Below are 14,093 nucleotides of genomic sequence, written 5' to 3' on the forward strand. Positions count from 1 at the left end.
TCTCCATCTAGTGTACTCGGGATATGTATGTATTGGAGTCTCCTTGGCCATTATTACCTCCTAGGAGAGTCATCTTACACACTAGATTGTTGGAAAAGGGCGTTTGCTTGGCAAAACTCAATTTATCAGTCTAATAGAAAACCAACAATATATTGCACTGCCCAGAAATTACTCTACCTTCCCCATGCGGAAGAGACAAAGGCATTATGGGTAGTTGGTGCTTTAATTCTGTGATCAAGCTAATAATGAAGATGTGTAATAAAATGTAATTATTATATAATTATTTTGCTAATTGCATGTTAGTGTGGTTATGATCCTTGACATACAATTTGCCTCTATGTTCTCCTAAAATAATCTAACTACTACACTGTCTCACTCCTGCCTTTTGCCTCTCAACTTCTAGCATAGCTTGTATCTTCCTGCATGCTTTCTCTTCGCCTCTAGCTCTCCGCTAGACCTTCTCCAATAAGGTTTTTGTACTGCTCACTCGGCTGAAGCAGCACTCTTTTTAAAGTAGCAAATTGCCTCCACATTGCTAAATCGCAAGTGCATTACTCCCTTTAAATTCTGTTCAACCAGTCTGCAGCCTTTGATATTGTTTCACCTGCTGCTTGGTGTTGGGGGTGGAAAGCCCCCTCCTGGCTTTCTTCCTACCTCTCATCGTCCATTTAGTGTATTTTTTTTTCTAATCCCTCTTCTACCTCTGTTTAATATATCTGTTTGTATACCTCCAGGCTCGGTTCTGGGACCTGTTCTGTTTTCTAAGTATACCCTCTACCTTGGTGACCTTATTAATTTGGTTGGCTTCAAGTATCACCTGTATGCAGATGATGCACAACTGTATCTATCCACATCGAACCTCAGCATTACAGTCCCATGTCTCTAACTTTATCACGACAATCTCCCACCAAAATCAAGCCCCCTAACACTGCAATCCATCCAGTTCTCCAAGCCAGATGCGTTCGCTAAAACTTGCTGCTACTTTTTCATTAACATTGCAAAAATACCGTTTTACAACTGCCAAAATATTAATCAATGCCCTTATTCTCTCCAGTATAGACTACTGCAACAGTTTCCTCACTTGTCTCCTTACCTCGCAGCTTTCTACCCTTCAATCTATTAAAAATGTTGCTGCAAGGATAACCTCACCCTCCTCTCGATCAGCCTCTGCTTCTCTCCTCCTGAAAACTCTGCTGGCTCCTTTTTTAAACTCGGCATGCACTACACGATTAATTTTCTCTCCTTCAAGTCTCTCCACTCCTCTGTCCCTTAGCTTTAATCTCCCTCTCTATGCTCTGCTCAGGCCTGTCTCCTCTCTACCCCCCCCTACTGTAGTCTCTCGCCTACAACACTTCTCACATGCTGCACCCTTCCTCTGTAATTCCCTCACTCTCAATCTCTGCCAAGCACCTTCTCTATCTTCAAAACCTGAACATCGACCTGTCCAACGATGCATTTAATTAGTCTTGGATGACTGCTACTCACTAACTACAGTATTCTCTGATATGCACTATAACCAATGCACTTGACTTCACTTCTATTATTTCTGTTAGTCTCCCCGCATCCCAATTAGATTGTAAGTTCTTCAGGACAGGGACTAATTTTCCCAATGTTACATTTATGTACTGATGCACTTATTCAATTTTTTAGTATTCTCTTCCTTGTATTGTCATTTTTGTGAAAATTGTAAAGCGATGCGTACCTGGTGGGAGCTATAAAAAATATAGATAAATAACATTTATCACACAGATTCCCTTATGTGCAGTCACATTTATCTGCACGTATTGGGAAAATAAAATCTCTCCTTAATTGTTTTGATTAGGAGTGTGTAGAAAACATTGACATTACTGTGTAATGTCTCTGTTAATTGATTAGATATTTTTATTTCACAGGCATTTAGGGCAGGCTCTTCCTCCCAACATAGACACAATATCAGAGGTCAGTCTCTTGGCATGAAAATCAACACTTCATAACCCTCTTTATTTACAGCAATCCTTATTACTCTTTTAAAGCGGCAATCCAAGCCAGTGATTTAATTTTTTTTTTATATATGTATGTATATGTTTGAAGCAGGGGTCTATGGACCTGAACCCTGTTAATTTCAGCTCCTGGGGCCCCCTGCTTCCGGAAAAGCTTACCTCCGAAGTAGGTGCCGGTATTCGCTCTCCTGGGTTGCCAGGGATCAAGTAATGGCTACTGTTCAAAGATCTTGCGGGCCAATAGAAAGCTGTGATGTCATAGGTGACAGTGCACTTATTCACCCATGTGATACGGTCCAGCTAGCTTAGCCAAAGCGGCTACCGGCACCTACTTTGGAGGGAAGTATCTCTGGAAGTAGGAGGTCCCTGGAGCTGAAATAACGGGGTTCAGCTCCAGAGATCTCCTGCATCAATCCTCTATAAAATACAAAAAATTGCTGGATTGCATTGCTCCTTTAAAATACGAACGTACCTTAATTTTGCCGCAACCAATGGTAGTAACAAATTCAATCTGTGATTGCTGGATTTAAAAAACAAAAGTACGTTTTAATAAATGTTCGTTTGTGGTGGGACATATGGGATGGGTTTCATAACACTCTTATTAGCAAAACAAAAATGTAACCGTATTGGTCCATTGTTAATGTAAGAAAAGGAAAAAATGGATAGCTATTGGTCCAATACTAACAAAAGTTAGCAGAGTACAAGCTTTCTAACCTCGCAGGGTTCTTCCGGTTAGGTATTTGTACAAAATTTCAGAGAATACTGTATGTACAACATGTGGTGCTGTATGATTATTTACAGTGGGAATAGTACTACATGGGCACTTGCACAGTTTCTCAGGGGCAGATCGATAGTGCAGCCCATGTAATAGGAGAGATCGCATGACGTGGAAGTGCCTGGGATCACCGTATTGACACAGCTAATGGTGTGACCGTAGCTAATATAATAAGATAAAACTGAGTGATTAATGCATACATAGTTTTAAAATCCTTTTTGAATAATTTGTCATCAGAATTTTAGCACACTCTTTAATACCAATACACACACACACACACACACACAGCGACAAATTACCAAAAAATCTAATCGCCACCTACTGCACCGACACACTTTATTAGAGCAAATACCCGGTATGTACCTGGCAGATACCTGGAATGCGCCGCTCCTCACCTCTGACAAGCCCCGTTGCATTTGCCTTCCCAGCCTGGGTTCATGCCTGGCTGATGGGCGGCTGATCTGTTAAATGATAATGATTAGGATTTAATAGGCTGCAATGCTTCGCGTGTCTACCAGATGGCATAAATTCATGATTTGTAATGCAGTATATATATATATACTGTGCAGTATTGCAGCCAGCGGGAATAAAATGCTTCAATCCCTGCCTGGAAAATAACCCAATGCACTCAGGCAGAAAACAGTCACAAACCTCAATACACCCGGGTATACCCGAATTCGTGGGACTAGCCGAGCTCGAATAAAGTGTGTCGCCAGTGTAGTACCAAACGTGTGCTGCTTGGGCCAATAGGAGCTCGCCACGATGTTAAATCCACTCGCCTGGGGCGTGCAAATGTATAGGTTTGTCGAACACACACATATATATATATATATATATATATATATATATATATATATATATATATATATATATATAATCATTCTCATTTGCCAATTGGCAGTGATGGAGCTGGAGAAAATGGTGGAGACGCTCTCATCCATATTTAACAACACCAGTGTTGGAAATAGGCAATGAATTATCCAACAGGGTCTTACAAATGTTCAATAACTAAAACTTTGCAGAATTATTGTTTTTTTTTTTTTAACCATTTCACTTGCAGCCACTGTTACCATGAGGCAGTTACTGTACTGTTGTTTTAATGTGTGTGGATGAGTGTGGCCATTTTAATTTCCCTGCAAAGCGAATTTTCACCAAATTAATATCTCCAGAATGCAGAATATTAAGATGATGGCAAATGGTGCTAGATACAGCAGCAACAGGATGTCACAATGGTAAAAAGGAAGAAAACCTGTTTTCTTTGTTCAAAAGAGGGGATTGCTGCTGTAAAAGCCTTTGCAGTGTTACATTTGTCTATTATGGTATTAGATTGAGGTTGCATGTCCAGTAAATTTGCAGTTGTGCAAAAATAACAGAGTGCTTTAATAATAGGTGATGCTTGTAATGTAAAGATCCTGGATTCAACCAATAACATGCATACTCTGAGTCAGTAAACAGTCTTAGAGATGTAATAAAAAAGGGGTTTTACTTAGCTTCGGTTATGTTCTTAGTTACAGCTTGCACAGCTAAACAGCATACAACAGGAAAACGCACCAAACACCCGGGGAAGCCCCAATTAGTCTAGTCGGATCCCGAGAGAGAGGGGAATTCTTGGCAAGGGCACCTGCACGGTCCATGGAGAAGCTTCTGGCACTATCCCCAGCCTAAGCTCTTATTTATAGCATTTTTTGTTTGGAGGAAGCCTATCAGTGCTGAGTGTTGTAGCAAATGCATACTTAAACTGATGAGTCACACTTCCTTTGTATTAAACAACTCTATATATGGTAAACATGTGAGAGAGAGAGAGAGCTCTGCTCACCCAAAGGACATGTCATGGCACTTAAGCTAAGTCCCCAGTGGCCTTGGCTGCACGCACGTCAGAGCACCTGGCGGCACGTGCACAGGTAAAAGCTGTGATCTGTGATCTAGGTGTAGCGATGGGATGCGCGGGGACGCAGCCATGATGGGGGAGGGAGGCATGACGGTCTACACTACCTGCATAACCACTGGTTGTTTGTCAACCATGTGACTGCGTCGCTGCAGGGAAAGACAAAATCCTTGTCTTCCAGCGCCCGCGTCATCAGGCTTTGCGCACCCACGGTGACTGGGGCCTGGCCCATAGAGTGCTGTGCTCTGGTGTTTGGCGCACACACGCTGTTGTACGCGCTGCAGAGGCCACCAGGGACAAAGCCTCAAGCTGATAAGTGGTACTTTCCCATATAGTCAAACTTCCTTTGTATTAAAAACTCTATATATGGTAGGAAACGTGACAGAGATAGTTCTGCTTACCCAAAGCACATGTTATGGCATACTAAGCTAATGAGTGGTACTTTCCCATACACTTGTTTATTTGGAGTAACTTTTAAGATGAGCTTATGGGAGCTATTCTTTCTTCCTCAGGTAGTGTTACCACAATCTATTTCAGCAGCAGGGAATCCGAACGTGGTGAAAACGTATACATGGTTTATTATAAACCGCAGTAAATCGGAGAACACTCATATGTAAAAGGTTTTCTTCCTGTTTCAAGGGTGTAGACAAACTTTAAAAGTATGTGTTAGTCAAAACAAAAAAGATAACCCCTAATACTAAAATACTTGATTACTGTAGATAGCCACTACACCCAGCTAATCCATCTCATACATTTTCCTACAGGACTTTGTGGCAATGACAACAGTAGTATCAATCTAAAAATGAGGTAAGACATGATCTAGACCAGGGGTGGCCAACCTTTTTTTCAGGTGGGCCAATAAATCAGCGCACCTTTTTTGGGCGGGCCGCTACATCAACTTTAAATTAATAGCTAAACCTAAACCAAATAATTAACCAGCTTTCACCTGGCTCGTTAGGAGGGTTTACAAGCCTGGATCTTCCTGCAGTCTGGGTCTCCCTCTGGTGTGAGTACAGATCACTCGTTCATGTTCTTGCCTCCTAGTGACAGGGCGTACAGGCCTATATGCACGGCAATACGCTGGGGAGCTGAGTTTTGGCCTAGGAAATCCCTAACCTTTATTCTGCTACCCTGTTTTTGCTGCATCTGGATGGAGGAAAAGCCTACGTTTTTGTTTATGGCATTTTGGCTAAATAAAAGCCTGCATTTAGTTTTCCCAAAACTGTCTCCTGTTTTCACCTCGGCACTCATCTCTTGCAATATTCTATTAAATCTATTGTTCGCCTTGTCTTGTCAACTGCCTAGTCCAAAACCCACCGGCTCGGGGTGAATGAGCTGAGGAAGGATTTCATTTAATCTAGTTGTCAATATTTTGGAGAACATTTCCAGATCAACATTTGTAAGTGAAATAGGTCTGTCGCTAGAGCAGCATGCTGGGTCTTTCCACTCCTTAGGCTTTGGTCCTGCTGCGTCCGGCGGCGCGCGCTACTTACCATCTGATGGTATCCTCCCGAGCAGGTCCCAGTCCCTCCTCCCTGCACTGCTCACTACACGCTGTGGCGCGTCAGCCGCCAGGGGATGCAAGAGAATTGTAATCCCAAGTGTCGACGCGTCACGTGGTGTGGCTGTGAGCCAATGAGGAGAGGAGAGGAGGGGAGGGCTTCGGAGAGGAGGAGGGGAGGGCTTCGGAAAGCGGTGAAAGCAGCTGCAGCACCAGCCCCAAGGGAGCCCCCCTGCTCCCTCCCACAGACTCTCCTCAGGGTGGTTTCGGGGAGCGGGCTTTGAAGGACTTAACATTTTTTATAGTGATTAAAATGTTGTTTTGTGAAATTGGCTGATTTAGAGGTTTGCAGTCTTTTTTTATTTAGTTTAGGTTGATTAGAAGATTTTAAGTAGTGATGAAATATACTGCATTATTAGAAACATTGCATGCCATCATTTTGCAATTGTACAAAGTAGAATAGTAGAAATAAAACTTCTGAGAAATTAAGTTTGGATTACAAGGCAAGGCTCCCGACTTCATCCTGATAACTTAATTAACTGATTAACTTAAATTTTTTATTGGATATGACAGGCATAATTTACAACATACAATACATTTCGTCATGTAAATGATAAATAGTATAACAAGTGAGGCAAACAAAGTGAGATCACGCGGCTTTTAGGGCCCTAATCAGCCGGACGATTCACAGTGAACTGAGTGACCGATACTATATATCAATATTTAGTAAAAATAATAACGTAGTAACAATACATCAAACGTGGAGGGGAGGAAAAAAAAAAGTGGGGGGGTGAGAAGAGTGGTGGAGGGGGGCTGGGAAGGCGGGGTGGGGATAGGGATGGCGGCATTACTTTCGTCTCGGGGCATGAGTCAGTCGAGACCAATCTCCCAAAGTCCTAGCCCATCCCAGATTGTTGACGTCACGGTATTGCTGTCTCGGGGTCTGTTTATATGAATTAGGGCAAGCTGTCGCCTCCCAAGGAGAATGCACCTACATCTATCATAACCAAATTGTGTTCCTTTCAATCCCCGGGATATCTATCTGCGCCAACCAAAGCATCCAGACTTTTAGAAAATTGGTGCCAGTGTCATTAACTAGACTCGTCAACTTCTCCATCTGGCATATAAACCATATTCGATTCCGAATCTTTGGGATGTTTGGAATATCAGGGTGTTTCCACAATGCTGTGATCTCGCACCGCGTTGCTATTGCAAAATGAGCAATCAGTTTGTTGTTTGCTTTGGTAAGGCCCACCAATGGTCTGTTCAGAAGGAACAGCCAAGGGTCTGGGGGTATTGTGAGATCAAAAATCCTCTGGATCCAATATCTGATTTCCTCCCATATTGGAGAGAACCGCGGGCAGGACCACAGCATATGTAACAGGTCTGCCGATCCCCCACACTGACGAGGGCACAGCGGGGAGGATCTTGGCACAAACCTAGATAATTTCAGTGGGGTAAGGTACCATCCCATGAGGACTTTATATGCGTTCTCCTTGAGAGTGGTGCATATGGAACTCTTTGCTGTTGCTAAGAATATGGCGTCCCACTCCTCATCTTCGAGGCTCGCTCCTAAATCCGATTCCCATTGGGATCTGAAAGAGGGTATTTGTTGTCCCTGATCAGTTGAACCGATCACCTCTCCGTATAACTGCGATGTAAGTCCCTTCGTATCGGTCTCTGCCAGACAGAGCTTTTCAAATGATGTCAGAGGGGGATATGGGGCGAATTTATTGTAATAAGCCCTGATCTGGAGGTATCTAAAGAATTCGGAGTGAGGTACATCTTTTTCTAGTCTGATGTAGTCGAATGGTTGTATCCCTCCAGATCTTTACTCCGATTGTATCCTTTCTGTTTCCAGATTGAAATATTACTGCCCGTTCGGCCCGGTGCGAACTCAGGATTATTCCAAAGGGGTGCCATCATAGTATGTTTTGATGTGAGGGAATGCCTTACCCTAGTAGCCTCCCAGATTGACAGTGAGTTGGTCATCGAGGTGAGCGGTATATCGGCATACTTTCGTGCTGTTTTAGGTAACCAAATCAAGCTGCTGAGTTCTAATGGCGAACATGCAGCACTTTCTAGCTCCACCCATCTTTTCAATTGCGGGTTAGATTGCCATTGAATAATTTGGCTTAATTGTGCCGGCTTTGTAATATGATACCAGGCAGGGTACTGCTAGGCCCCCAGCCAGTACAAGTCTTTTCATATTTATTTTGTTAACTCTTGGTTTTCTACCTCCCCATATAAAATTGGAGATTTCAGATTGAAGAGAGCGCAGGTCCTTCATTCTGAGTGGCACTGGTAGCGTCTGGAAAAGGTATAGGATGCGGGGGAGTAAATTCATTTTGACGCTATGTATCCTTCCTATCCAGGATATCCTCTTGGATGCCCACCTATGCAAATCAGACTTTCGAATCCGGATCAGGTTGGGGTAATTTGCTTTATATATGTCTTTGACATTTTTGGTGATGTGGACATCAAAGTATTTTATATGTTTCTGTTGCCAATTAAATTTGAAATTTAGTTTTAGTAACTTCTCGGTATGTCTGGGGAGATTGATATTGAGGGCCTCAGATTTGGACTGGTTTATTTTAAACCCTGAGATCCTTGAAAATCTATCTAGAAGATCAAATAGGTTTGGTAAGGAGGTATGGGGTTTTGTGATAATCAAGAGGATGTCATCTGCGTACAGGGCCGTTTTATGAGATTGAGAATATGCGTTTAACCCTGAGATGTCTGGGTTGCCTCTGATTTGCGCCGCCAGTGGTTCGATACAGAGGGCAAATAGGAGAGGGGAAAGTGGGCATGCCTGTCGTGCCACTTTTTATTTGGAATGGCATTGAAGGGTAACCCTGATGTATGACCCTGGCGGTAGGGCCTGAATACAGCGAGAGAATCGCCCTACTCATCCGATCTCCAAAGCCGAATGCCGCAAGCGTCTCCTTTAAATAGATATAAGTTTGAGGCAACCCGCACCATTTGACGTCACGGAGCCATGCTGACTGGACCTTGCAGAGGGAGATGCCGTTGCAGATAAGATAAATAAATGTAAAAATGATTATTGCAAAAAGTCTCCAGGTTAGCCTTCAATAGAAAGTGGCAACCCTGTTTGACAGTGAATACCCTCAGCATTGCTGGGTATCCTCACTCAAATCTCTTATTCTGTTTGTTCATATACAGTATGTACAGACTTTACTGAATTCCAATAATTTACTGAATTCCAATAGTTTTTGTGCAAATGAGACCGAAAAATCATGGAAAAGCATGATCTGTTCCCTTCTTGTTCCTGCATCTTTAAATGCCTTTAGAAGCCTAATTTTGTGAGTAAAATGTAGGATCCTCACCAATAATGACCCTGGCTGTAACCCCTTTTCTTGTTGTGGTGCCCCATCTCTATTGAAACCTTTCCCACTGTGATTGTGACTTCCACCCCAATTGCTCTGGTTGCCATTTAGACCATATGTGAAATAGTTGGCCTGGACGAAAAGTCTCTGAGACGCCAATGATCCTGATATCCCTTCGGGGTCTGTTTTGTTGCTCATCAATTTTATTTTCTAACATCAGGTTTTACTCCTGCAGACTACCTACCTTTTTATATAGGGTCACATCAGCCTCACATTCCCTGATTCTGTGCTCAGCTTCTCTCATTCCCAGTTTGTAAGATGAGTCTTTTTTTTTAATTCTTTGAATGCTCTTTTAATTTTTTTTTAATACTTTTCTCCAAGATAGGCATATTTTCTTTGAAACTTGCTTTTGCTAGTTCTTAATATTCTCAGCTGCTCCCCCTTTTTCTTTCCGTCTTTTCAATTTGATCCGAGAGAAAATATTTCTCCATAAAGCAGTCTTGGACCCTGTACTTGCTATTTCACCTAATATCAGGCCTATTCAGACTTGTGACATGCCGAACGGAAGCAGATTCTGCTTGGGCCGCCATATGTGTCTGTACTCTTTGGCACCATACCAGAGGTCCGGCAATAGCGTTTTTAAATGTGACTCTCATTACAGGGGCTGGTGTCTTAGTAACTGGGATATACCTCTTCCACGTTCTAACCTAAATGGCTTTCTTAAAAATATATTGTTTATGTAGCGCACTTTCCCCCACCCCCTTGGAGGATGTGTGGCTACGGTGTGTGTGGTGCAATACCTGGGGCTCACAGGATGTCTGAGCCTCCGCTGCATGGAGCCTGGGGTGTATACTGGTATGTGTTCTTCAGAGCCTCCACCTGTAATGGATTCTACTGTGTTGAATTACCCGTTACAGGACATATATATATATATGTAGAGGTATCAGTACCGTGTTAGCCGAGCTTCAATAATCAAAAAATAAATAGATGATACCGTTCTGTGGCTAACGAAATGCTTTTATTTGTGCGAGCTTTCGAGATCTCTGGGTATATCTGGGTAAAACATAAAATAACAGCTTTACTGCAGGACGAAAGTATGGCTACTGGATTCAGCCTACCCGCCAGGCCTCGCACGGCCGTAACCACCCGCCAAGTGTCCCACACTCCTGACCACAGTACCTGGCGGGGCCCTTGGGCACCCAACCACCCTGGTGTCCACAAGGATATAACCCCTCACCCTTCTATGTGGTCAGCGCTGCCACTATAGTGTGTGTTGGTGCACTTGTGCGTGGGGTACCTGCTGGGTGCGTCCACACCCGGGTGCGCTGCATCCTGCGGTGGGGTACACGAACCCAACGATGATCTGTGACTCTGGCGCTTCTGCCTCCGCGTATGGTGGTCCCCGTGTGGGTTGTGCATCTCAAGGATAGTCTCTTCCGTGGGATGGTCTGGTCCCAGACCACCAAGGGCAAGGATGCCGCTGTGTCCCTCACTACAAGCTACAGGGGCAGTATCCCTATCTATGGGCCTGTCCCTGTAGCAGCCACAAACTGAGGGGAGTTGGGCCTAGCTTGGGCCTATCAGGGGTCTCTGGCCTAGTGCAGATGATACAGGCACCTGCACACTCACACTCTACCCCTTCAGTGTCCAGCTTCCAACTCACTAACTCCCCTAACAGTCCTGTCAGCTCAACTAACGTTCCAATCTCCCCTTAGGAGATTCTAGCAGCTCTATTGGTTGCCTAGCAACATGTGGTCTGCAGCCTGAAGGTAAGAGGGAGATATGGCTACATCTATAACAATACATCCAGGGTAGGAAGGGAGCGATAAATCAGGAACACCCCAAAAAAAGAGTAAACATATATGGTGCAATAAAATCACACAAAAAAATGGGCAAAAAAGAAAAACTTGGCTCATATGAATTACCTACTTACAAAAAGTAGGTGAAGAATCAGAGTGTAACAGGGAACAGGGTTGCAGGAACTCGAGAGGGCTTGCACACTGGATCAACTCATGAGGAAACAGCAGAAAAGAGACCATAGTGCAGACCAGCAAAAAGGTTTATATCGCAATAAAAGGTAAGGAGTGTACTCACAATGTGTACAAGTAAAATAGGCACATAAAATAGTGAAGCAGTAGATCTCACGCTAGAGAAGTGGTGACCGGACCGTCTCTCCAATACTCCCGCAGTCAGAGAGTGTTCGAGCGGCGTCTGACGTCACCTCCGTTTGGGGCTTGACAGCTTCCGGTAATGCGGGGGAAGGAACAGGTACGTAGTACAGCGGTCTCCTCTCCTCTGGAACGGGGATTACTGCGCAGAAAATGGAAGCTCTACGCGTTTCGCTGACTGGCGTCAGCTTCATCAGGACAGACCAGTCACGTGAGCGTTTCACCCAATGACAGCAAACCAGCTCCGTGACATCACTGGCACGCCCCTAGACACGCCCACGGACGGCACGCGCACCATGGCCAGGGAAAGCACCCGCTTTCCCTCAGCCTCCGCACGGATGAACTTACCATGGACGCAGCCTAACGCATTGCTAAGTGCTGTTTACGTCCTGAAAGGGCATTAACTATAATAACTGTGCTAATGATGCCAAAGAAGTGTTCCCTCTAAGAACGCCTCCACAGAGCTCTGTTATAGTTAATGCAGGAATTTCATGAGACGTTAGTTAGGTCATAGCTAACAGTGGCATTAGTCCCCTGCAGAGCCTGAGACGTGTTTTCCTTGAGCGGGAGAGAGCACACCCACACCGGAGATATTCGAGAAATATGCTAATATGGATATGCTAAGTATATTCAAATTACTTAAATTAGCATATATCCCAGATGTCTCAGGTGTGCTCTTTTTTGTGCACATGAGTGTCTCCACGTTTTATGTAAAGGTGTGTTTGGGGAGGTATATAATTGACTTCAGACTGCAGCAAAGAAGAGTCTCTGTCTCAGTAAACAACAGCTGTTGTTTTGGCAAATAATTAGCTTTGTGGATATGCGTTAACCTCAGGGAAAATAATGTCTGTTAACGATTTAGATAAAGTCTCATTATTTTGTAGGAAATGGGATCACGTCAGAAATTGATTATGTGAAGGGGCCCATTATGTGCAAATTATGTTCTAGTCATTTTGGAAGCTGGCAACTATATAGCTGCATAGGATATACTATTGCAAGTAAATTATTCAACACATTGCGGGAGTAAGTAGGAAATGTCAAAATAGTTGGCGGCAATGAAGATTAAAAGATGCATATTTTGTTTTATTTATTCAGGTCCCTCATTGTATTCAAGTGGTACACCATTACTCTTCAATACTCATCATTTTTGTCATAAGAGATTTTACCAAGAGAAATACATCCAGATTTATATATTGCAGGACAAATTCCTTCTATACCACAGTTTTTTATTGTGCTTTCCACAAACTGTAATTATATTATGTATAAAAAAAAATACACTGAATATTTTTAGCATTTTAAAAAACATTAACAAAATATACAAACAGAAAAATACAGCAGCAATATATGTTGTAGAGAGTAAAATGATTCTTAAGTTTACAATATTTTAGAAGGGTTGAGAAAGCCCCTAAAATACATATGTGCATAAATTATTAAGCTACATGACGGCTGACATGCAATCTCCTAAAAAAATCACTGTGCCCACTGGTAAAATGTTCTAATAATTCTGTATTTGTGTGTGTATCAATTATAGCGTCAAATCTCTCAGTAATCAGACATTTAGAGATGGCCGTTTCCAACTTGAAAATATTTGGAGACTGACAGACGCTTTTTAACCAATGATTAAAAATCTGTTTTCTGAGCTAGTCTAAGGACATCTGATGTCATACTGTATGAATGCCAGGGATGAAATATTTCCACAATGCAAGATCTGCGAATAAAAAAAGCTTTCTAATCAGGGTTGTGATTGAGGAGCGTGTTCTCTAAATGCCGAAGCGGTCAATGGGGACATTTGCAGATGAAGTTCCCTGTTGACTTCAATAGGGATTTATCCCTCACAAAAAAACATGTTTTAAGCTATGGGATGGAGTTTGGCTTTTACTGAGCGAGCATTGTGCGAGCTTTTAACTGCGTACATTTTTATTTGGAGAAAAAATTGCACATTTTTGCATGGTTCACAAACTTGGCATCAGAGACTGTAGGGCCACACAGGGGAGGGGCTACTACTGACAATCAGCTGCTAGCCACTGGCACTGCCAGGCAGCTGGAAGCGAGATAATACGAAGAGGGAGATGGTGAGGCACAGAAGGACAGACTGAGGGAAAGAGAGACAGCCAGTGAGGTAGAGACAGTGAGCTGAAATGAAGGAAGGGAAAGTGGCAGAGTGAGGGAGAGTAAGTGAATGACAAGACAGATGGTGGTGAAAGGAGAATCAGGGAGAGAAAGTAGGACAGTGAGGGAGAAAGAACAATGCAGAGAATGATACAGAGGGTTGGATATTAGGGAGATGCAGTATACTAACGCATGAAGACAAACATTGAGTGACAAAGAGAAATAGACACGTTGGTACTGAGGCACACAAAAGCTGTGGAAAAGACAGAAAAACACTGGTGCCAAGAGACAGAAGAAGATAGGAACAGTGATTGTGATACAGATAAATG

At 43.2% G+C, this 14,093-nt stretch overlaps 1 protein-coding gene across 2 annotated transcripts in view; it reads left to right on the forward strand.

Moving 5' to 3' along the window:
• The window catches only part of SERAC1 (serine active site containing 1), a 109,539-nt gene that overhangs the window by 23,104 nt on the left and 72,342 nt on the right, over positions 1-14,093 (forward strand). The gene's annotated exons all lie outside the window — the stretch shown is intronic.

The sequence above is a fragment of the Ascaphus truei genome, chromosome 4 (genome assembly GCF_040206685.1).
Source record: "Ascaphus truei isolate aAscTru1 chromosome 4, aAscTru1.hap1, whole genome shotgun sequence".
In the NCBI taxonomy this organism is placed as follows: Eukaryota; Metazoa; Chordata; class Amphibia; order Anura; family Ascaphidae; genus Ascaphus; species Ascaphus truei.